This window comes from Coregonus clupeaformis, chromosome 33 (assembly GCF_020615455.1).
Source record: "Coregonus clupeaformis isolate EN_2021a chromosome 33, ASM2061545v1, whole genome shotgun sequence".
NCBI lineage: Eukaryota > Metazoa > Chordata > Actinopteri > Salmoniformes > Salmonidae > Coregonus > Coregonus clupeaformis.
In genome coordinates, this window is record NC_059224.1 from 4,886,198 (window position 1) to 4,911,137 (window position 24,940).

The following is a 24,940-nucleotide window of genomic DNA, read 5'->3' on the forward strand; positions in this document are numbered from 1 at the left end:
TGTGACCTGTTGCCACAAAAAAAGGGCAACCAGTGAAGAACAAACACCCATATTTATGTTTACTTCAACTACTTGCACATTGTTGCCAATAATATAACGTTTAAAATGTTCATATTCTTTTAAAATGTTTGTGAGTGTAATGTTTACTGTTAATTTCCCTTGTTTATTTCATGTCTATTTCACTTGCTGTGGCAATGTAAACATGTGTTTCCCATGCCAATAAAGCCCCTTGAATTGAATTGAGAGAGAGGGGGGGAAGGGGGAGAGAGAGAGAGAGTGCATTTGTGTGTGAATGTGTGTGTGAGTGTATGTGTGTGTGTGTGTGTGTGTTTGTGTGTGCGTGTGTGTGTGTGTGCGTGTGTGTGCAAATTACAACAGAAGAGGCAATGAGCTGGAAAGAGAACAGTCTTGTTGATGGAAACACTGTGAACAAGTGTGACAGTTGCACCCAGAAAGTATCAATCTCCCAGCTTATTATACACTCTCCCAGCTTATTATACACTCTCCCAGCTTATTATACACTCTCCCAGCTTATTATACACGCTCCCAGCTTATTATACACGCTCCCAGCTTATTATACACGCTCCCAGCTTATTATACACGCTCCCAGCTTATTATACACGCTCCCAGCTTATTATACACGCTCCCAGCTTATTATACACGCTCCCAGCTTATTATACACGCTCCCAGCTTATTATACACGCTCCCAGCTTATTATACACTCTCCCAGCTTATTATACACTCTCACAGTTTATTATACACTCTCCCAGCTTATTATACACGCTCCCAGCTTATTATACACTCTCCCAGCTTAGTATACACTCTCCCAGTTTATTATACACTCTCCCAGTTTATTATACACTCTCCCAGTTTATTATACACTCTCCCAGTTTATTATACACTCTCCCAGCTTATTATACACTCTCCCAGTTTATTATACACTCTCCCAGCTTATTATACACTCTCCCAGTTTATTATACACGCTCCCAGCTTATTATACACTCTCCCAGCTTATTATACACTCTCCCAGTTTATTATACATGCTCCCAGCTTATTATACACTCTCCCAGCTTATTATACACTCTCCCAGTTTACTATACACTCTCCCATCTTATTATACACTCTCCCAGCTTAGTATACACTCTCCCAGTTTATTATACACTCTCCCAGCTTATTATACACTCTCCCAGCTTATTATACACTCTCCCAGTTTATTATACACGCTCCCAGCTTATTATACACTCTCCCAGCTTATTATACACTCTCCCAGCTTATTATACACTCTCCCAGCTTATTATACACTCTCCCAGCTTAGTATACACTCTCCCAGTTTATTATAGACTCTCCCAGTTTATTATACACTCTCCCAGCTTATTATACACTCTCCCAGTTTATTATACACTCTCCCAGTTTATTATACACTCTCCCAGCTTATTATACACTCTCCCAGTTTATTATACACTCTCCCAGTTTATTATACTCTCTCCCAGTTTATTATCCTCTCTCCCAGTTTATTATACACTCTCCCAGTTTATTATACACTCTCCCAGTTGATCATACACTCTCCCAGCTTATTATACACTCTCCCAGTTTATTATACACTCTCCCAGCTTAGTATACACTCTCCCAGTTTATTATACACTCTCCCAGTTTATTATACACTCTCCCAGTTTATTATACTCTCTCCCAGTTTATTATCCTCTCTCCCAGTTTATTATACACTCTCCCAGTTTATTATACACTCTCCCAGTTTATTATACACTCTCCCAGCTTATTATACACTCTCCCAGTTTATTATACACTCTCCCAGCTTAGTATACACTCTCCCAGTTTATTATACACTCTCCCAGTTTATTATACTCTCTCCCAGTTTATTATACTCTCTCCCAGTTTATTATACACTCTCCCAGCTTAGTATACACTCTCCCAGTTTATTATACACTCTCCCAGTTTATTATACACTCTCCCAGCTTATTATACACTCTCCCAGTTTATTATACACTCTCCCAGTTTATTATACACTCTCCCAGCTTATTATACACTCTCCCAGTTTATTATACACTCTCCCAGTTTATTATACTCTCTCCCAGTTTATTATCCTCTCTCCCTGTTTATTATACACTCTCCCAGTTTATTATACACTCTCCCAGTTTATTATACACTCTCCCAGCTTATTATACACTCTCCCAGTTTATTATACACTCTCCCAGCTTAGTATACACTCTCCCAGTTTATTATACACTCTCCCAGTTTATTATACTCTCTCCCAGTTTATTATACTCTCTCCCAGTTTACCATATACTCTCCCAGTTTATTATACACTCTCCCAGCTTATTATACACTCTCCCAGTTTATTATACACTCTCCCAGTTTATTATACACTCTCCCAGCTTATTATACACTCTCCCAGCTTATTATACACTCTCCCAGCTTATTATACACTCTCCCAGCTTATTATACACGCTCCCAGCTTATTATACACGCTCCCAGCTTATTATACACGCTCCCAGCTTATTATACACGCTCCCAGCTTATTATACACGCTCCCAGCTTATTATACACGCTCCCAGCTTATTATACACGCTCCCAGCTTATTATACACGCTCCCAGCTTATTATACACGCTCCCAGCTTATTATACACTCTCCCAGCTTATTATACACTCTCACAGTTTATTATACACTCTCCCAGCTTATTATACACGCTCCCAGCTTATTATACACTCTCCCAGCTTAGTATACACTCTCCCAGCTTATTATACACTCTCCCAGCTTATTATACACGCTCCCAGCTTATTATACACGCTCCCAGCTTATTATACACGCTCCCAGCTTATTATACACGCTCCCAGCTTATTATACACGCTCCCAGCTTATTATACACGCTCCCAGCTTATTATACACGCTCCCAGCTTATTATACACGCTCCCAGCTTATTATACACTCTCCCAGCTTATTATACACTCTCCCAGCTTATTATACACTCTCCCAGCTTATTATACACGCTCCCAGCTTATTATACACGCTCCCAGCTTATTATACACGCTCCCAGCTTATTATACACGCTCCCAGCTTATTATACACGCTCCCAGCTTATTATACACGCTCCCAGCTTATTATACACGCTCCCAGCTTATTATACACGCTCCCAGCTTATTATACACTCTCCCAGCTTATTATACACTCTCACAGTTTATTATACACTCTCCCAGCTTATTATACACGCTCCCAGCTTATTATACACTCTCCCAGCTTAGTATACACTCTCCCAGTTTATTATACACTCTCCCAGTTTATTATACACTCTCCCAGTTTATTATACACTCTCCCAGTTTATTATACACTCTCCCAGCTTATTATACACTCTCCCAGTTTATTATACACTCTCCCAGCTTATTATACACTCTCCCAGTTTATTATACACGCTCCCAGCTTATTATACACTCTCCCAGCTTATTATACACTCTCCCAGTTTATTATACATGCTCCCAGCTTATTATACACTCTCCCAGCTTATTATACACTCTCCCAGTTTACTATACACTCTCCCATCTTATTATACACTCTCCCAGCTTAGTATACACTCTCCCAGTTTATTATACACTCTCCCAGCTTATTATACACTCTCCCAGCTTATTATACACTCTCCCAGTTTATTATACACGCTCCCAGCTTATTATACACTCTCCCAGCTTATTATACACTCTCCCAGCTTATTATACACTCTCCCAGCTTATTATACACTCTCCCAGCTTAGTATACACTCTCCCAGTTTATTATACACTCTCCCAGTTTATTATACACTCTCCCAGCTTATTATACACTCTCCCAGTTTATTATACACTCTCCCAGTTTATTATACACTCTCCCAGCTTATTATACACTCTCCCAGTTTATTATACACTCTCCCAGTTTATTATACTCTCTCCCAGTTTATTATCCTCTCTCCCAGTTTATTATACACTCTCCCAGTTTATTATACACTCTCCCAGTTGATCATACACTCTCCCAGCTTATTATACACTCTCCCAGTTTATTATACACTCTCCCAGCTTAGTATACACTCTCCCAGTTTATTATACACTCTCCCAGTTTATTATACACTCTCCCAGTTTATTATACTCTCTCCCAGTTTATTATCCTCTCTCCCAGTTTATTATACACTCTCCCAGTTTATTATACACTCTCCCAGTTTATTATACACTCTCCCAGCTTATTATACACTCTCCCAGTTTATTATACACTCTCCCAGCTTAGTATACACTCTCCCAGTTTATTATACACTCTCCCAGTTTATTATACTCTCTCCCAGTTTATTATACTCTCTCCCAGTTTATTATACACTCTCCCAGCTTAGTATACACTCTCCCAGTTTATTATACACTCTCCCAGTTTATTATACACTCTCCCAGCTTATTATACACTCTCCCAGTTTATTATACACTCTCCCAGTTTATTATACACTCTCCCAGCTTATTATACACTCTCCCAGTTTATTATACACTCTCCCAGTTTATTATACTCTCTCCCAGTTTATTATCCTCTCTCCCTGTTTATTATACACTCTCCCAGTTTATTATACACTCTCCCAGTTTATTATACACTCTCCCAGCTTATTATACACTCTCCCAGTTTATTATACACTCTCCCAGCTTAGTATACACTCTCCCAGTTTATTATACACTCTCCCAGTTTATTATACTCTCTCCCAGTTTATTATACTCTCTCCCAGTTTACCATATACTCTCCCAGTTTATTATACACTCTCCCAGCTTATTATACACTCTCCCAGTTTATTATACACTCTCCCAGTTTATTATACACTCTCCCAGCTTATTATACACTCTCCCAGTTTATTATACACTCTCCCAGTTTATTATACTCTCCCAGCTTATTATACACTCTCCCAGTTTATTATACACTCTCCCAGTTTATTATACACTCTCCCAGTTTATTATACACTCTCCCAGCTTATTATACACTCTCCCAGCTTATTATACACTCTCCCAGTTTATTATACACTCTCCCAGTTTATTATACTCTCTCCCAGTTTACCATATACTCTCCCATCTTATTATACACACATCGGCTGTATTATATAAATGGAGGAAATGCGGTGATGCTGAGTGTTATTTCAACACCATCACATTTCATGAGCAGGATCAGGGAGATATACCGCTCAGGGCCCATATTTATAAAGCTTCTCAGAGTAGGAGTGCTGATCTAGGATCAAGTCCACCCTGATCTATGTTATCCAATTCATTATGATCTAAAAGGCGAAACTGATCCTAGATCAGAACTCCTAATCTGAGATGCTTTCAGAATACGGGCTTGGAATTTCATTCAAGTGGCTACAATGTACTGTTCAGATTACAGTTAAGCTCGGGAGTTATTTGAATTGGTGCAAATGTTAGGAAGGTTGTTAGAGGTGCTACGCTGCTGATATGAAGTATAACCATGGAGTGCTGTAGCTAAGTACCTAGCTAGCTCTCTAACATTGCTCCATCAGGGTTGAGCTTGGTCCAGATGTCTGTAATAATTATAGTTTTAATCATGTTTTTAACCATGTTTTGTTTTGTTACCTGCACTTTGATTACAAACATTGGAGTAAAACAAGCTTATATTTTGGGTTCTGATGGGTTACCACTGTTGACTCATGAGACATTTATAAGTTACATTCTTCAAGAATCATTCGGTACACATCATTAATTTATAAGTCCAAAAATGGATGTAGCAACTGCTGATTTCCCCTTTAAGTTGCTGGCTGGCATTTATCACAAAGCTAATGGGCCATGGCTTAATTATAGATGACTGTTGATCAAGAAGAGAGGGAAACATGGGTTAGCTATAAGGCTAATGAGAGGGTGTGTGTGTGTCTTAAGCACAGTGGAATGTCAAAATATTTATTAAAAGGGTGTAAATAAGCATGATAATGATATGATAATATTCCAATACTCTGGCTTTGATCCGTAATTTGATTTGTGATATATGAACACTGACAATGATATTGACCTACACTACCGTTCAAAAGTTTGGGTTCACTTAGAAATTTCCTTGTTTCCTCAATTTTTTTTGGTCAATTAAAATAACATGGAATTGATCAGAAATACAGTGTAGACATTGTTCTGTGTCCTCTGGTCTGATGAAACAAAAATAGAACTGTTTGGCAATAACAGTCCTGTGTTCCAATGGCACGTTGTGTTTGCTAATCCAAGTTTATCATTTTAAAAGGCTAATTGATAATTAGACAACCCTTTTGCAATTATGTTAGCACAGCTGAAAACTGTTGTGCTGATTAAAGAATAGCCTTCATTTCTCAGAACAAGAATAGACTGACGAGTTTCAGAAGAAAGTTATTTGTTTCTGGCCATTTTGAGCCTGTAATCGAACCCACAATTGCTGATGTTCCAGATACTCAACTAGCCTCAAGAAGGCCAGTTTTATTGCTTCTTTATTCAGCACAACAGTTTTCAGCTGTGCTAACATAATTGCAAAAGGGTTTTCTAATGATCAATTAGCCTTTTAAAATGATAAACTTGGATTAGCAAACACAACGTGCCATTGGAACACAGGACTGATGGTTGCTGATAATGGGCCTCTGTACGCCTATGTAGATATTCCATTAAAAATCAGGCGTTTCCAGCTACAATAGCCATTTACAACATTAACAATGTCTACACTGTATTTCTGATGAATGTGATGTTATTTTAAATGGACAAAAAAATCGCTTTTCTTTCGAAAACAAGGACATTTCTAAGTGACCCAAACTATTGAACGGTAGTGTACCTTCATCAATTTATACCTTCTACAGAGGTATATATATATATATATATATATATATATATATATATATATATATATAGGTACAGCTCTGACCTTGAGGACTTTTGTCTCTCAATTCAATTCAATTTAAATGTAAGGGCTTTATTGGCATGGGAGACATATGTTTTCTCTAGCACAAGGTAGCCATCAGACCAGGGCATAAGTGAAGCTCTAGCAGCAGTGATGAAGTAGTAAGCCAATAGCGGGCCAGCAATGGTCAGTAATAGCCAGTAATGGCCCATCAAAGGGGGTTCGGCCCAGCAGGTAATCAGAAGCAGGGCCAGTAGATATAGTTAGCATCGTAACATCCACCAGAACAGCGGGTGGGAAGCTAGTGGGGCACATGCCGTGGCATTGTAGCATCCACAGGTCTCCCCACCGATCAGCTGCATAAATCAAATAAAATCAAAATGTTTTGGTCACATACACGTGTTTAGCAGATGTTATTGCGGGTGTAAACACAATTATTTTGTTTATAGCTCCGACAGTGCAGTAATATCTAACAAGTAATATCTAACAATTTCACAACACATACCCAATACACACAAATCTAAGTAAGGAATGGAATTAAGAATATATACATATTTGGACTAGCAATGTCAGAGCGGCATAGACTAAGATACAGTAGAATAGTATAGAATACAGTAAATACCGTTGAATTCGGAAGTTTACATACACCTTAGCCAAATACATTTAAACTCAGTTTTTCACAATTCCTGACATTTAATCCTAGTAAAACTTCCCTGTCTTAGGTCAGTTAGGATCACCACTTTATTTTAAGAATGTGAAATGTCTGAATAATAGTAGAGAGAATGATTTATTTAAGCTTTTATTTCTTTCATCACATTCCCAGTAGGTCAGAAGTTTACATACACTCAATTAGTATTTGGTAGCATTGCCTTTAAATTGTTTAACTTGGGTCAAACGTTTTGGGTAGCCTTCCACAAGCTTCCCACAATACGTTGGGCGAATTTTGGCCCATTCCTCCTGACAGAGCTGGTGTAACTGAGTCAGGTTTGTAGGCCTCCTTGCTCGCACACACTTTTTCAGTTCTGCCCACACATTTTCTATAGGCTTGAGGTCAGGGCTTTGTGATGGCCACTCCAATACCTTGACTTTGTTGTCCTTAAGCCATTTTGCCACAACTGGAAGTATGCTTGGGGTCATTGTCCATTTGGAAGACCCATTTGCGACCAAGCTTTAACTTCCTGACTGATGTCTTGAGATGTTGCGTCAATATATCCACATAATTTTCCTTGCTAATGATGCCATCTATTTTGTGAAGTGCACCAGTCCCTCCTGCAGCAAAGCACCCCCACAGCATGATGCTGCCACCCCTGTGCTTCACGGTTGGGATGGTGTTCTTTTTTGTTTCATCAGACCAGACCAAACATAACGATTGTCATTATTGCCAAACAGTTCTATTTTTGTTTCATCAGACAAGAGGACATTTCTCCAAAAAGTATGATCTTTGTCCCCATGTGCAGTTGCAAACCGTAGTCTGGCTTTTTTATGGTGGTTTTGGAGCAGTGGCTTCTTCGCCTTTCAGGTTGTCGATATAGGTCTCGTTTTACTGTGTATATAGACACTTTTATACCTATCTTCACAAGGTCCTTTGCTGTTGTTCTGGGATTGAATTGCACTTTTCGCACCAAAGTACGTTAATCTCTAAGAGACAGAACACGTCTCCTTCCTGAGCGGTATGATTATACTTGCGTACTATTGTTTGTACAGATGAACGTGGTACCTTCAGGCGTTTGGAAATTGCTCCGAAGGATGAACCAGACTTGTGGAGGTCTACAAAATTATTTTGAGGTCTTGGCTGATTTCTTTTGATTTTCCCATGATGTCAAGCAAAGAGGCACTGAGTTTGAAGGTAGGCCTTGAAATACATCCACAGGTACACCTCCAATTGACTCAAATGATGTCAATTAGCCTATCAGAAGCTTATAAAGCCATGACATCATTTTCTGGAATTTTCCAAGCTGTTTAAAGGCACAGTCAACTAAGTGTATGTAAACCTCTGACCCATTGGAATTGTGATACAGTGAATTATAAGTGAAATAATCTGTCTGTAAACAATTGTTGGAAAAATTACTTGTATCATGCACAAAGTAGATGTCCTAATCGACTTGCCAAAACTATAGTATGTTAACAAGACATTTGTGGAGTGGTTGAAAAACGAGTTTTAATGACTCCAACCTAAGTGTATGTAAACTTCCGACTTCAACTGTACATATGAGATGAGTAATGCAAGATATGTAAACATTATTAAAGTGACTAGTGTTCCATTTATTAAAGTGGACAGTGATTTCTAATGTATATAGGCTGCATCCTCTAATGTGCTAGGGAAGGCTATTTAACAGTCCGATGGCCTTGAGATAGAAGCTGTTTTTCAGTCTCTCGATCCCAGCTTTGATGCACCTGTACTGACCTTGCCTTCTGGATGATAGCGGGGTGAACAGGCAGTGGCTCGGGTGGTTGTTGTCCTTGATTATCTTTTTGGCCTTCCTGTGACATCGGGTGCTGTAGGTGTCCTGGAGGGCAGGTAGTTTGCCCCCGGTGATGCGTTGGGTAGACCGCACCACCCTCTGGAGAGCCCTGTGGTTGCGAGCAGTGCAGTTGCCGTACCAGGCGGTGATACAGCCCGACAGGATGCTCTCAATTGTGCATGTGTACATTTTGTGTGGGATTTAGGTGCCAAGCCACATTTCTTCAGCCTCCTGAGGTTGAAGAGGCTCTGTTGCGCCTTCTTCACCACACTGTCTGTGTGGGTGGACCATTTCAGTTTGTCAGTGATGTGTACGCCGAGGAACTTGAAGCTTTCTACCTTCTCCACTGCGGTGCTCCGTCTGCTGTTTCATGAAGTCCACGATCATCTCCTTTGTTTTGTTTAATGTTGAGTGAGAGGTTATTTTCCTGGCACCACACTCCCAGAGCCCTCTCCTCCTCCTTGTAGGCTGTCTCGTCATTGTTGGTAATCAAGCCTACCTCTGTTGTGTCGTCTGCAAACTTGATGATTGAGTTGGAGGCGTGCTTGGCCACGCAGTCATGTGTGAACAGGGAGTACAGGAGGGGGCTGAGCATGCACCCTTGTGGGGCCCCAGTGTTGAGGATCAGTGAAGTGGAGGTGTTGTTTCCTACCTTCACCACCTGGGGGCGGCCCGTCAGGAAGTCCAGGACCCAGTTGAACAGGGCGGGGTTCAGACCTAGAGCCTCGAGCTTAATGATGACCTTGGAGGGTACTATGGTTTTGAATGCTGAGCTGTAGTCAATGAACAGCATTCTTACATAGGTATTCCTCTTGTCCAGATGGGATAGGGCAGTGTGCAGAGTGATGGCGATTGCATCGTCTGTAGATCTATTGGGACGGTAAGCAAATTGAAGTGGGTCTAGGGTGGCAGGTAAGGTAGAGGTGGCCATTGTGCCAGGAGAGCTCAATCGAGCACAGCTAAAGTGTTTGAAAGAAAACTAATCAAATTTGAACCCAGTTCTGCCACATAGTAACCCACACAAGGAGAAGGCTGTCACAAAGCCTAATGTCAACAAAGCCTCCTAATCCTACTGTAATGAAAGACAAGAGCATCGGCTCAGGTAGACAATAACCACTAACGGGCGACACAATGGTAGAGGAAGGGAGGAATGGAGGGAGGAATGGGAGAGAGAGGGAGGACTGTCACGGAGGATAAACAGGCAGGGGGAGAGAACGGTGGGGGAGAGAATTAAGAGACACCAGGGCCTGGGAGGGGGGTGTTGTCTCACCCCTCACACTACACCTCTGTCTGCCTGGGGTGTGGGGCTGAATGTATTAGGGCGCTTCAGGCTTGTGACACACACACACACTCGTACGCACGCACACACCAACCACACACCCCCAAACACCCCCCCCCCCAACACAAACACACACACAAACACCCCCCCAACACACACACACACAGTTGGGTTCATGCTATGATAATCACCTTTCCGATGTCCTTGGCATATAAACCCCACACATTCTCACTCTCCTTCCTCCTTATCCTCCCCTATCTCTGTTAATCTCCACCCACCCCTACATGGTTTTCAATTCAATTCCATTTCAAGGTGCTTCATTGGCATGACATAAGACAAAGGGGAGCCTCTGTCTCGCTCTCTTTATCTCTCTCTCTCTTTTTGTATTTTGTATATTTTTTATATATATTTGTTTTATATATATATATTTTTTAGGGGGTAGATCAGCTTTAATATTGCAGATAGATTGTAACTTCCATCAATGTAATTGTCTGCATCCCCCATGTATGTTTTTTTGTAAATATATATACAGTGGGGAGAACAAGTATTTGATACACTGCCGATTTTGCAGGTTTTCCTACTTACAAAGCATGTAGAGGTCTGTAATTTTTACCATAGGTACACTTCAACTGTGAGAGACGGAATCTAAAACAAAAATCCAGAAAATCACATTGTATGAATTTTAAGTAATCATTTGCATTTTATTGCATGACATAAGTATTTGATCACATAACAACCAGTAAGAATTCCGGCTCTCACAGACCTGTTAGTTTTTCTTTAAGAAGCCCTCCTGTTCTCCACTCATTACCTGTATTAACTGCACCTGTTTGAACTCGTTACCTGTATAAAAGACACCTGTCCACACACTCAATCAAACAGACTACAACCTCTCCACAATGGCCAAGACCAGAGAGCTGTGTAAGGACATCAGGGATAAAATTGTAGACCTGCACAAGGCTGGGATGGGCTACAGGACAATAGGCAAGCAGCTTGGTGAGAAGGCAACAACTGTTGGCGCAATTATTAGAAAATGGAAGAAGTTCAAGATGACGGTCAATCACCCTCGGTCTGGGGCTCCATGCAAGATCTCACCTCGTGGGGCATCAATGATCATGAGGAAGTTGAGGGATCAGCCCAGAACTACACGGCAGGACCTGGTCAATGACCTGAAGAGAGCTGGGACCACAGTCTCAAAGAAAACCATTAGTAACACACTACGCCATCATGGATTAAAATCCTGCAGCGCACGCAAGGTCCCCCTGCTCAAGCCAGCGCATGTCCAGGCCCGTCTGAAGTTTGCCAATGACCATCTGGATGATCCAGAGGAGGAATGGGAGAAGGTCATGTGGTCCGATGAGACAAGAAGGATGAGTACAACCCCAAGAACACCATCCCAACCATGAAGCATGGAGGTGGAAACATCATTCTTTGGGGATGCTTTTCTGCAAAGGGGACAGGACGACTGCACCGTATTGAGGGGAGGATGGATGGGGCCATGTATCGCGAGATCTTGGCCAACAACCTCCTTCCCTCAGTAAGAGCATTGAAGATGGGTCATGGCTGGGTCTTCCAGCATGACAACGACCCGAAACACACAGCCAGGGCAACTAAGGAGTGGCTCCGTAAGAAGCATCTCAAGGTCCTGGAGTGGCCTAGCCAGTCTCCAGACCTGAACCCAATAGAAAATCTTTGGAGGGAGCTGAAAGTCTGTATTGCCCAGCGACAGCCCCGAAACCTGAAGGATCTGTAGAAGGTCTGTATGCTTGCTGCAGTGTGTGCAAACCTGGTCAAGACCTACAGGAAACGTATGATCTCTGTAATTGCAAACAAAGGTTTCTGTACCAAATATTAAGTTCTGCTTTTCTGATGTATCAAATACTTATGTCATGCAATAAAATGCAAATTAATTACTTAAAAATCATACAATGTGATTTTCTGGATTTTTGTTTTAGATTCCGTCTCTCACAGTTGAAGTTTACCTATGATAAAAATTACAGACCTCTACATGCTTTGTAAGTAGGAAAACCTGCAAAATCGGCAGTGTATCAAATACTTGTTCTCCCCACTGTACATACATACACATACATACCTACATACACATATAAATACATACATATACATATATATACAATATAAACCGGCTGACAGCCAAAATACGAATACTACCTAAGACAGAAACAAATAACGAAACAGGGAGAACACTTCTCAAGTACCTGTACATAGATCTCCAATCAGACACTGAGTGGTACTGCTGGACAAAGAGAAACTAGCAGAGAAAACTGAGCAAGGGAACACAGGGAAGTTAGGGCATAAATACACAGGTGAACAGTTAGACACAGGTGACACCAACAGGATGATGATTAGTCCAGACTGTGAGTGAGGAGGTGCCTAAAGTTGTCGGAGGATGACACCTAGTGGGTCGCTCCGGAAGTGAGACCCCCTCAAGTAACATGTTTCTACAGCTTGTAAATTGAAAATAAACACTCTCTCTCCTGCTCTCTCTCTAACTCTCTTTTTCTCTCTCTTTCTCTCTCTCTCACTCTCTGACTCTCTTTCTCTCTCAATTCAATTCAATTTAAGGGCTTTATTGGCATGGGAAACATATGTTTACATTGCCAAAGGAAGTGAAATAGATAATAAACAAAAGTGAAATACAGTGAGGGAAAAAAGTATTTGATCCCCTGCTGATTTTGTACGTTTGCCCACTGACAAAGACATGATCAGTCTATAATTTTAATGGTAGGTTTATTTGAACAGTGAGAGACAGAATAACAACAACAAAATCCAGAAAAACGCATGTCAAAAATTTTATAAATTGATTTGCATTTTAATGAGGGAAATAAGTATTTGACCCCTCTGCAAAACATTACTTAGTACTTGATGGCAAAACCATTGTTGGCAATCACAGAGGTCAGATGTTTCTTGTAGTTGGTTACCAGGTTTACACATATGTCAGGAGGGATTTTGTCCCACTCCTCTTTGCAGATCTTCTCCAAGTCATTAAGGTTTCAAGGCTGATGTTTGGCAACTCGAACCTTCAGCTCCCTCCACAGATTTTCTATGGGATTAAGGTCTGGAGACTGGCTAGGCCACTCCAGGACCTTAATGTGCTTCTTCTTGAGCCACTCCTTAGTTGCCTTGGCCGTGTGGTTTGGGTCATTGTCATTTACATTTACATATTAGTCATTTAGCAGACGCTCTTATCCAGAGTGACTTACAGTTAGTGAGTGCATACATTATTTTTTAATTTTCCATACTGGCCCCCCGTGGGAATCGAACCCACAATCCTGGCATTGCAAACGCCATGCTCTACCAACTGAGCTTCATCCCTGCCGGCCATTCCCTCCTCTACCCTGGACGACACTGGGCCAATTGTGCGCCGCCCCATCGGTTATGCTGGAATACCCATCCACGACCCATTTTCAACGCCCTGGCTGAGGGAAGGAGGTTCTCACCCAAGATTTGATGGTACATGGCCCCGTCCATCGTCTCTTTGATTGGTGAAGTTGTCCTGTCCCCTTAGCAGAAAAACACCCCCAAAGCATAATGTTTCCACCTCCATGTTTGACAGTGGGGATGGTGTTCTTGGGGTCATAGGCAGCATTCCTCCTCCTCCAAACACGGCGAGTTGAGTTGATGCCAAAGAGCTCGATTTTGGTCTCATCTGACCACATCACTTTCACCCAGTTCTCCTCTGAATCATTCAGATGTTCATTGGCAAACTTCAGACGGGCCTGTACATGTGCTTTCTTGAGCAGGGGGACCTTGCGGGCGCTGCAGGATTTCAGTCCTTCACGGCGTAGTGTGTTACCAATTGTTTTCTTGGTGACTATGGTCCCAGCTGCCTTGAGATCATTGACAAGATCCTCCCGTGTAGTTCTGGGCTGATTCCTCACCGTTCTCATGATCATTGCAACGCCACGAGGTGAGATCTTGCATGGAGACCAGGCCGAGGGAGATTGACAGTTCTTTTGTGTTTCTTCCATTTGCGAATAATCGCACCAACTGTTGTCACCTTCTCACCAAGCTGCTTGGCGATGGTCTTGTAGCCCATTCCAGCCTTGTGTAGGTCTACAATCTTGTCCCCGACATCCTTGGAGAGCTCTTTGGTCTTGGCCATGGTGGAGAGTTTGGAATCTGATTGATTGATTGCTTCTGTGGACAGGTGTCTTTTATACAGGTAACAAACTGAGATTAGGAGCACTCCCTTTAAGAGTGTGCTCCTAATCTCAGCTTGTTACCTGTATAAAAGACACTTGGGAGACAGAAATCTTTCTGATTGAGAGGGGGTCAAATAATTATTTCCCTCATTAAAATGCAAATCAATTTATAACATTTATGACATGCGTTTTTCTGGATTTTTTTGTTGTTATTCTGTCTCTCACTGTTCAAATAAACCTACCATTAAAATTATAGACTGATCATTTCTATGTTAGTGGGCAAACGTACAAAATCAGCAGGGGATCAAAAACTTTTTTCCCTCACTGTAAACTATATAAAATGAACATTACACTCATAGAAGTTCCAAGGGAATAGAGACATTTCAAATGTCATATTATGTATATATACAGTGTTGTAACGACGTGCAAATAATTAAAGTCCAAAAGGGAAAATAAATAAACATAAATATAGGTTGTATTTGCAATGTTTTTTGTTCTTCACTGGTTGCCCTTTTCTTGTGGCAACAGGTCACACATCTTGCTGGTTTGATTGCACACTGTTGTATTTCACCCAATAGATATGGGAGTTTATCAAAATTGGATTTGTTTTTGGAATTCTTGTCGGTCTGTGTAATCTGAAGGAAATATGTGTCTCTAATATGGTCATACATTTGACAGGAACTTAGGAAGTGCAGCTCAGTTTCCACCTCATTTTGTGGGCAGTGTGCACATAACCTGTCTTCTCTCAAGTAATTATCTTCTTGTTTTTTCATGATTTGGTTGGGTCTAATTGTGTTCCTGTCCTGGGGCTCTGTGGGGTCTGGATTTGGATAATTAGCGGGTATCGACCTAATTCTGCTCGGCATGCATTATTTGGTGTTTTACGTTGTACACTGAGGATATTTTTGCAGAATTCTGCATACAGAGTCTCAATTTGGTGTTTGTCCCATTTTTGTGAATTATTTGTTGGTGAGTGGACCCCAGACCTCACAACCATAAAGGGCAATGGGTTCTATAACTGATGTCGAATTTGATGTTCCTTTTAATGGTGTAGAAGGCCCTTCTTGCCTTGTCTCTCAGATCGTTCACAGCTTTGGGAAGTTACCTGTGGCGCTGATGTTTAGGCCAAGTTATGTATAGTTTTTTTTTTGTGCTGTAGGGCAACGGTGTCTAGATGGATATGCAAAAATTACTTTTCCAATTCACACATGCGTATAATACACACTTGTGTGAAATAGGACAAATATGAGCACCCACCAAATTATTATTATTACACAAATAAATTATCTTTATTAAAAACAACATAGAACTACAATAACAGCTAAATATGAAATGAGCAAAGCAGCTGGTGGACAGATGAAAGGTGGATCCATAACAGTGGATATATCAAAGGGTCGTTGATGTAGCTACATGTTGTTATAGGAATAAAGCTGGGATACTTCTGGGAATGGATGCCTTGGCTGGTATTGAATGGTCCTGTCTTGAATGGGTCTGTGCCTCATAAATTCTTATCTTAACTGATGAGGCACAGGAACAGGCACAGGAACAGGTTTTTTGTGTGTGTGTGTGTGTGTGTGTGTGTGTGTGTGTGTGTGTGTGTGTGTGTGTGTGTGTGTGTGTGTGTGTGAGAGTGTCTCTGTGCTGACCTTGGGTCTTCCATTCAGCAGAAGTGACAGGGTCAGAGAGAAGGAGGGGACGCAGGGAGAAAGATGGTGGTTTAGTTAGACAACTGGACACTGGCGGTGTCAGGCCCTGGCTGGTGAGAATGGACTAGAATATGTAAATGATTGTTTGGTATTTGTCATTCTATTCATGTACAGATACAGAGTAATCACAGGCCACAGTGTACAGAGAAAAACACACATACACGCACAACGTGATGCGCACGTTAGTGCAGAGGCTCTTACTTGTCGTGCGAAGGTGGGCATGCAGCCAGGACGGAGTGTGCCGGCTCAGCGCTCGTGGTCTCCAGTGCCTCTCCTCAGTCCCGGATATCCTGCGCCAGTGTCACGTGCTGTTATGCCAGTACGGGTACACAGCCCTGTACGTCCTGTGCGGATGCCTCACACAGAGTGTGTGAAGGTAGGCATTCAGCCAGGACGGGTTGTGGCCGCTCTTCACTCCAGGCCTCCTATCCGTCTCCACAGCCCGGCCCGGCCCGTTCCTGCCCCTCGCACCAAGCCTACGGTGCGTGTCGCCAGCCCGGCCCGGCCTGTTCCTGCTCCACGCACCAAGCCTACGGTGCGCGTCGCCAGCCCGGCCCGGCCTGTTCCTGCTACTCGCACCAAGCCTACGGTTCACGTCGCCAGCCCGGCCCGGCCTGTTCCTGCTACTCGCACCAAGCCTACGGTGCGCGTCGCCAGCCCGGCCCAGCCTGTTCCTGCTCCCCGCACCAAGCCTACGGTGCGCGTCGCCAGCCCGGCCCGGCCTGTTCCTGCCACTCACACCAAGCCTACGTTGCGCGTCGCCAGCCCGGCCCGGCCTGTTCCTGCCACTCGCACCAAGCCTACGGTGCGCGTCGCCAGCCCGGCCCGGCCTGTTCCTGCCACTCGCACCAAGCCTACGGTGCGCTGCCGCCAGCCCAGCCCGGCCTGTTCCTGCCACTCGCACCAAGCCTACGGTGCGCGTCGCCAGCCAGGCCCGGCCTGTTCCTGCCACTCGCACCAAGCCAGGGGTGCGAGTCGTCAGCCCGGCCCGGCCTGTTCCTGCCACTCGCACCAAGCCAGGGGTGTGAGTCGTCAGCCCGGTAAGGCCCGTTGCTGCTCCACGCACCAAGCCAGGGGTGCGCATCGTCAGCCCGGTCCGGCCCGTTCCTGCTCCACGCACCAAGCCAAGGGTGCGCATCGTCAGTCCGGTCCGGTCCGTTCCTGCTCCACGCACCAAGCCAGGGGACTGTGTCGTCAGTCCGGTCCGGCCCGTTCCTGCTCCACGCACCAAGCCAGGGGTGTGCGTTGTCAGTCCGGCACAACCCGTGCCTGGGTCACCGGTGCCTGGTCAGGTACCGGTCAGCTGCTCCACACCGGAGCTGAAGCAATCCGCTCCTACGATGTCCAGTCCAGCTCCAGCCAGCGGGGCCAGACCGGACCAGGGGCGCTACGGGGGGAGTATTGAAGGGTGGTGGTCAAGCCCGAGCCGGAACCGCCTCCGAGGAGGAATGCCCACCCAGCCCTCCCCTGGTTTGTCTATGTTGAGGCGCGGTCGCAGTCCGCGCCTTTGAGAGTACTGTCACACCCTGGCTCTGGGGACTCTATATTTTGAGCCAGGGTGTGTAGTTTCTATGTGTTTGTGTTTCTATGTCGTGTTCTAGTATTGTATTTCTATGTTGGCCAGTGTGGTTCTCAATCAGAGGCAACGAGTGTCAGCTGTGGCTGGTTGTCTCTGATTGGGAACCATATTTAAACAGTCTGTTTTCCATTCGTGTTTGTGGGATCTTGTTCCGTTTTGGTTTGTTGCCGTGTCGGTTGTGTTATACCGAGGACGTCACGTTTTCGTTTTGTTGTTTTGTTAGTGCATTCATTAAATAAATAAATATGTTCGTTCATCACGCTGCGCCTTGGTCTACTCCATATAACGATCGTGACAGTGTGTGCATGTGCGCGTGTGCGTGTGTGAACCATGTCATGTGTCACAATATAGAATTCTTTAAGAGATGACTACAATTATCTTGACATTATGATTGGATGGAAGTGCTCTGGTCGATTTTCAGACTAAATAGTTTCTTATTTCCAGATATGCTCAGATGACTCCAAGTCAAAGGTAAATGGCTTTTTGTCTCGTCAAGAGATTTAATTCGGATGACAAAAGAACAAAACAAAAAATGCAAAGACCTTTTCAACTTGAAAATCCTTGACTTTTACTTCAATGTTAACTACTTGACTAATCAGGACAACCCAGCTCTCAGACACAACCCTGTACAGCTACATACAGGGACTAGAACTCAGGCCATGCATTTTTAACACACCAGCCCATTTTTCCGTCAAGAAAAAAAATGTATACCGGCCCACTGGGCTAAAGATGAACCAGCCCATCTGGCATTTACCAGAACTGTCCTATGGCCAGTCCGTCTCTGGCTACACAATATACAAACCTACAGAAAACCTTCAGCACAATTACAACCCCACATCCCAGAGAGTAATGCTTCTCCCAGCCGATGAGGTTAATAGGGCATGGTTCATCAGGGGAGTGTTCATCATTGGCTCAGATGAGTCCCTTCTACTGCGATCTGTCTTTTCCTCTCATTTCCCTCCCTTTCTTCATCTCTCTTTCTTTCGCTATCTCCCTGTTTCTCCATCTGTTTCTCCATCTGTTTCTCCATCTGTTTCTCCATCTCTTTCTCCATATCTTTCTCCATCTCTTTCTCCATCTGTTTCTCCATCTCTTTCTCCATCTGTTTCTCCATCTGTTTCTCCATCTGTTTCTCCATCTGTTTCTCCCTCCCTTCTCCTCTCACTCCACCTCTCCTCCTTTCGCTCCCTCCCTCCCCTTACCAGGAGGTCATGTAAATACATGAGATGTAGAAAGCTCTTTAAAATATAACACGTTTGTCTGTGTGTAGTAGCGTACTGTTGATCTGACTGCTAATGTTACCACAAATCGTAGGCTACAAAAAATGTGCGAAGCAAAATACGTTTCTCCTAATCTTAATTTGCCTTTGAAAAACAGATTTTATTATGAATAGAGTGGAACATAATTTGCATGTCACATGCAGATCACACCACATACTGGATGCCTATCTGTCTTAACCTTCTCTCTACTGTGCTGACTGTGTGGTGTTGTGTGTGCTCTGAAACGTGAAGCGCACAAGCTTGGTTTATTCATAAGGCTTTCTTTCTCTAAAAGAAGAAATAGACCATTTACATTTGCACGAGGAAAGCTACACATTTCCCCTGTGTAAAAAGAAGTGGTTTAGAAAGAGCCTCAAGACGCACAAACACACACACACACGTGCGCGCACACACACACACACACACACACACACACACATCAAGATGTAGTAGGTGTGTGTGTGGGGTGGTACCCTGTGGGAAGGTTGCTCTGATAGAGGAGTTTATGTACCTCCCTGGGGGACATCTGTCAGGATGTGATTAAACTCTTGAGTCCCCCCCCTCCCCAACACACACACACTGTCCTGATATTTGTCAGAGGGCAGGTCACACTCAGAAGGAAGAGGGCACCGGTGTCTAGATGGAAAGCCCAAGAAAAGGCTCTGACACAGCTTGAAGTTTAGGTTGGGTTGGAATGTTACCCTAGGGCAGGGGTAGGCAACTAGATTCAGCCCTGGGACAATTTTTGTCGGAGAGGCTGGTCGGTGGGCCGGAACATAATTATAATAATTTGTACACTGCAAATTGACCACAACTAAGCCCAAAAATAGATTTTATTTGAAAATAGCAATCATGTCATACCTTGATTACATTGAGACACGATCACATACTGTATGTCTATTTTTATTCGTGGGAATACTTGGGAACAGATTTCCTAAATTAAATACATTTTTTAGCTGAATTCCATGTGAGTTTACAGTATTTTCTGACAAAAGGAAATACATAAAAACTATAAAAGAAAAACAACAAAAAATCCCTTTCGGGCCGCCTGTTGCCGACCCACGCCCTAGGGGTTTATGGTCCCACAAAGTCCATTAGCACTGATATAATGTATGGATGTTCAAACAACTAGTTAGGTGAAATGTTGCGCTAAAGTGGAGTCCCTTGCCAGAATTGTTATTGCTCTCCTTTCAATGACTGACGATTTACACTCTGATAATTGAAATCAAGGCTCTTAGGTCAGCATGTATTCATTGCTCGTAGCAATTCAATGTGCACAAAAAGTTACCAACATCTATATTGTTTTAACGTTGGCAGTCAACACCTCCAAGATAGCATGAACAAATCTGAGAGAAATTGCATTGCAGACATTTTTATGAACTGTGACCTTATACCCTTTCTAAAATTAGCCACCAAAATTGTTGCAATCCCTATTACTAGCCTGTTCAACCTCTCTTTCGTATCGTCTGAGATCCCCAGAGATTGGAAAGCTACCGCGGTCATCCCCCTCTTCAAAGGGGGTGACACTCTAGATCCAAACTGTTACAGACCTATATCCATCCTGCCCTGCCTTTCGAAAGTATTTGAAAGCCAAGTTAACAAACAGATCACCGACCATTTCGAATCCCACCGTACCTTCTCCACTATGCAATCTGGTTTCCTTGCTGGTCATGGGTGCACCTCAGCCACGCTCAAGGTCCTAAACGATATAATAACCGCGATCGATAAAAGACAGTACTGTGCAGCTGTCTTCATCGACCTGGCCAAGGCTTTTGACTCTGTCAATCACCGCATTCTTATTGGCAGACTAAATAGCTTTGGTTTCTCAAATGACTGCCTCACCTGGTTCACCAACTACTTCTCAGATAGAGTTCAATGTGTCAAATCAGAGGGCCTGTTGTCTGGACCTCTGGCAGTCTCTGTGGGGGTGCCACAGGATTAAATTCTCGGGCCGACTCTATTCTCTGTGTATATCAATGATGTTGCTCTTGCTGCTGGTGACTCTCAGATCCACCTCTACGCAGACGACACCACATACATCTGGGCCTTCACTGGACACTGTGTTAACAAACCTCCAAACGAGCTTCAATGCCATACAACACTCCAACTGCTCTTAAATGCTAGTAAAACTAAATGCATGCTCTTCAATCGAACGCTGCTTGCACCTGCCCGCCCGACTAGAATCACTACTCTCGGCGGGTCTGACTTAGAATATGTGGACAACTACAAATACCTAGGTGTCTGGTTAGACCGTAAAATCTCCTTCCAGACTCACATTAAGCATCTCCAATCCAAAGTTAAATCTAGAATCGGCTTCCTATTTCGCAACAAATCCTCCTTCACTCATGCTGCTAAACATGCCCTCGTAAAACTGACTATCCTACCGATCCTTGATTTCGGCGATGTCATTTACAAAATAGCCTCCAACACTCTACTCAGCAAATTGGATGTAGTCTATCACAGTGCCATCCGTTTTGTCACCAAAGCCCCATATACTACCCACCATTGTGACCTGTACGCTCTCGTTGGCTGGCCCTCACTACATATTAGTCGCCAAACCCACTGGCTCCAGGTCATCCCCGCTCATTGGTCACCATAGCAACCATAGCAACACCCACCCTTAGTATGCGTTCCAGCAGGTATATCTTACTGGTCATCCCCAAAGCCAACACCTCCTTTGGCCGCCACTTCTTCCAGTTCTCTGCTGCAAATGGCTGGAAGGAATTGCAAAAATCTCTGAAGCTGGAGACTCTTATCTCCCTCACTAACTTTAAGCATCAGTTGTCAGAGCAGCTTACCGATCACTGCACCTGTACACAGCCCATCTGTAATTAGCCTACCCAACTACCTCATCCCTATATTGTTATTTACATTGTTATTTATTTTGCTCATTTGCACCCCAGTATCTCTATTTGCACATCATCTTCTGCACATCTATCACTCCAGTGTTAATACTAAATTGTAATTATTTTGCACTATGGCCTATTTATTGCCTTACCTCCATAACTTACTACATTTGCACACACTGTATATAGATTTTCTATTGTGTTTTTGACTGTACGTTTTGTTTATTCCATATGTAACTCTGTGTTGCTGTTGTTTTTATCGCACTGCTTTGTTTTATCTTGGCCAGGTCGCAGTTGTAAATGAGAACTTGTTCTCAACTGGCTTACCTAGTTAAATAAAGATTAAATAAAATTAAAAAAATTCTAGACAGATCAGATTGTCTAGAACATTGGGACGATGTACCCTTCAGAAAATATAATACAAGTAGACTACTTACAGTATTAATTGACACCAAGTATATGTGTCAAGGTATCAACATTGTCCATAATCTCTGTTGCCTGCAGTAATGGCAATTGTCTCCATTTCCTTTGGAGGTTGCGTTGGTATATGCCCTTGTGTCTGGTGCTCAATGGACAATGGGCTGGGAACACTATGGCAACTAAACACTTAATGGCAAGAAACTCAATCAAAAAGCAATCAGCAGTGACTCGCCGGTGACTGATCTAGCGTGGCATAGCCATTCATTATGTAAATCCTACCAACCTGGCTTTCTTAATCTTCCAAGGCCCTCATTCTATTACAAATTATCCCCTCGATTTGCAGTAGAAACAACAGATAATTATTATTGGACGTATCCATGGAAACAGGTCATGTAGAATCCACATCTGAACAATGTGTGTGTGTGTGGAGGGGGAGAGGGAGGGGGGTCGAGGGCATCGCTACAATCAAAAGGTCTGTAGAGCTGTAACCATTGGGTGTTTCTCAAAATGCTACTATTGTTAGCTAGCCAGATAGCCTTGAAGAATTGTTAGCTAGCTAGCTACCCACGAAGAATTGACATCTACCTTGCATAACATTAGTTTTAGGTCACTTTTGTGCCTGTTAAACAATCTGGTTAGCTAGATTTTTATGATTCACATATAGCTAGCTGATAGTTATGAAGTAAAACTTTTGCTTTGTGTATATCTTGTTTCGTCTCTATTGCCATTATCCTGTCTGGAAGAGGGTTCAGTGAATGGGGAAGTCCATAGTAAGTCATAGAGAACGTGGAGCACAGTAGTATGCATACTGAGAAACATCCAGTGTTTGGGCTCCAAATGGAATCAGAAATTAGATTTGTAAATAGTTTGACAGACAATATCACCTTGTGTGTTTATAGAGTTAGATTGGGTATTGAAGTGCAGGTATTACACAGGTTATTGGTTTTGCTGATGCAATTGGATTTTATTGTAAGGAGTTCGAAATGTGGCTGAAGTAATCAGTGGTCAGTCACAAAGATGTCCATCAACCACATAGAGCAGATGATATGTCAATTGGTTCCACTAATAAGTGAATGTGGGATTCCTAGAACAAATAAGAGCATAGGCTCTTAGATCAGAGCATAGGCCCTTAGATCAGAGCATAGGCCCTTAGATCAGAGCATAGTCCCTTAGATCAGAGCATAGGCCCTTAGATCAGAGCATAGGCCCTTAGATCTGAGCATAGGCCCTTAGATCAGAGCATAGGCCCTTAGATCAGAGCATAGGCCCTGTTACGGATACAGGTATCCTGTGTTTTTGTGTGTTTCTCTCCTTCTGCCCTAATCACAGGTGTCCTGTATGTTCCTGATTGGTGGTCGTTGAGGTGTCTGCTGATTGGACCAATCAGTGAACATTCCTGTGAATAGCACCACCTGTTACTCGTTTGTTCAATCACACAGCCCATTGTATAAAAACCAGTCTTGTGTTTGTTGAGAAAGAGAGAGATTTTTTCCATATGTGAGTATGGACACTGTTGTGTCCTGTGTGTTGTGTACTCACTAAGTTGTTGGTTACCCTGTTGGTAACTTTATTAGAATCTATTTCTTTACCTGAGTGTGGATACTGTTGTATCCTGTGTGGTGTGTACTTATATAATTGCTGATTACCCTGTTTGGTAGCTTTGTGTGTTTCTGGGAAAAGGGGAGTTTAAGCTAGTTGCCCTTGGGCGTACATTACCCGTAGGAAGAACTCTGTCTATAAACACTAGTGAGACCTGAGCGGACCACCCACTGTATTTTTGTATGGTAGCAGTAGCCTAGCGGTTCTTGAGGCAGGCAAGATCAGTTTAGGGGGTTTTACACTATTGTTTCATTTCTTGGGTCCTGCTCAGCCCTTTTTCCCAAACCCTTACCGTGTGTTCAGAAATAAACACTTTGTGTTTGACGGTAGTTCATGGTTGTTGTGTCATTTTTGGTTCTCACTGTTCCCTGCCACACTTATAATTTACATGAATTTATGTTACGGGTCTCATGTCCATCCACCCTAGATGTTTAGAGCCACGGGGTTCGTAACATAAAGTGGGGGCTCGTCCGGGATCCTATCTATCCCATGCTACTCATGTAAATTAGTCAGTGTCTGGTTCAGTGTTGAGCTTGGCAGCTGTAACTACCTGTTTTTTTTGTGTGTTCAGTAGTCGACGGCTCGTGTTGCTAGTAGGATGGCTACTTTTGAGTTGGAGGCATTTTTGGAAAACCCTACGTGGGAGGTTTTTGATAATTGCCGTAGAGTGGATCTACAGGCTTTGGCTGACCACTTTTCTGTACCCATACCGAGGGGTTTAGTGAAAGCAGAAGTTAGGGGAAGTAGTGCTAGCGATATTGTTAAACGAGCGAGTGCTTG